The sequence below is a fragment of the Orycteropus afer genome, unplaced genomic scaffold, assembly GCF_000298275.1.
Source record: "Orycteropus afer afer isolate SDZICR_OR568_19922 unplaced genomic scaffold, OryAfe1.0 scaffold00007, whole genome shotgun sequence".
Lineage (NCBI taxonomy): Eukaryota > Metazoa > Chordata > Mammalia > Tubulidentata > Orycteropodidae > Orycteropus > Orycteropus afer.
The window spans coordinates 8,694,720-8,696,410 of record NW_006921594.1 but is presented as its reverse complement, the minus strand read 5'-3'; positions in this window follow the sequence as shown (position 1 = coordinate 8,696,410).

Sequence of the window (1,691 nt, the reverse complement as noted above, 5' to 3'; positions counted from 1 at the left end):
AACACAGATACAGAAGATAATCTTGGAGCCCTGAGCTTTGAAAGGAAGGATACAGAAGTGGACTAAACTCCAACTAGTAGAAGAACCTGCATGAACACCAAAAAAGGAAACATAGAACTGCAGGATGTCACTGATCCTAACAGCATGGAAAGCTTGGATACTGCCAAGTGGTGTTAGGACCTAAGAATTAACCTAAAAATCAGCCCAGCTAGCCAGGGGCTGCATGAAGGACTGCACTGGTGGCTGGTGAGTAAAAGGGGAAACAGCAAAGAGGGAGAAAGGCTGAGCTGTGGATCTTGCCTATATGGAAGGCATAGCCATTTTGAATGTTTACAAGCAGTTTCTCCATTTTGGATATTTAAAACAACAGCATTCTCCCAGATTCCAGGAACCTAAAAATAGGCTCTACTTGCTGGGAATTGCAAATACATTCCTGACATGAACAACTGGAAAGGTGTGATATTTTCCTTGTCACTCTTATACCACACACCCTCTTGGTGAATGGGGTGTGGCCATTCCTCACTCCCACCCACCTTCTGGACTGGCAGGAATACCATCCCAGTCTGTGTGATCCAACAGAGCCTGGGGTTTTGCCCTGCCCTGCCTAATTTTTTTTTTTTTTTTTTTTTTTTTTTTTTTAAGTTTGTTTTTAACTGTTATAAAATTATTACTATTATTATTATTATCTTCATCCTTTTTATTACTACTCTTTATTTTTCCCATCCCAGGTTCTAGTTTTCATCTTTTGCTCTCTTCCATGTTCCTGGTTGCCATTTTTTTTCTTGTGGTTAACCCCTTTCCTTGTTTTTCATTTTTCATTTTCCATTTTTTTTCTTCATTATTCTTCTACTCTACCCCTTTTCTCTTATTGCCATCTCTCCAGATATTGCAGGGTTTGCTGTTGTTGTTTGTTTGTTTCTTTTTTTTTTCTTTTTTTCGATAATTTTTCCTGTGTGTCTGTTCTTTGTCTGCTTGCTTTCACTTATTAATGGTTTTACAATCATTGTTTTTGTCTAAGTGGAAGACAGCAAATGTGCCTATACGATGCAACCATACCTGCACCTCCTGCAGCCCCACTTACTGAGTGAGAGCCACCACTTCCTTCTCCACCAAAAAGCCAACAATAAACCACTACCAAGAAGAGCCTGACTCACCCTTAACTGCTCTTCACAAACAGTTGGCTGAAATCTAAATATAACAGGGTCACAATGTTTTGGAGACAATAGACCACTACAGTCCACGCAAAGGAGCAAGGGAGCACGATACAGACCCAGAACACATCACTGAAGAAAAAGCAGCATTGGAACTCCCTGATAAAGAATTCAAAAGAATTTATTTAGGTACCATCAAAGGATTGAAAGACAGATCAAGGAATTAAAGAAAACAAATTAAGGAAAACACAGTCAAAAACCTAGAACAATTTCAGAAAAAAATACAAAAACAGAATGATAAAATAAATGAAATGTTAGAAATGATACAAAATCTACAGATAGAAATCCAGAAGATTAATATTAAGTTTTCAGAAATATATAACACATTGAAAGGGCAAAGGAAGAGAATTGAATCAATGGAAGACAGAATTCATGAGATTGAAGACAAATAACTGAATACTTCTTTGAAAAGGGATCAATCAAAAAAAAAGATCAAAACAAAATGAGCAAAGTCTAAGGTTCATGTGGGATACCACCAAA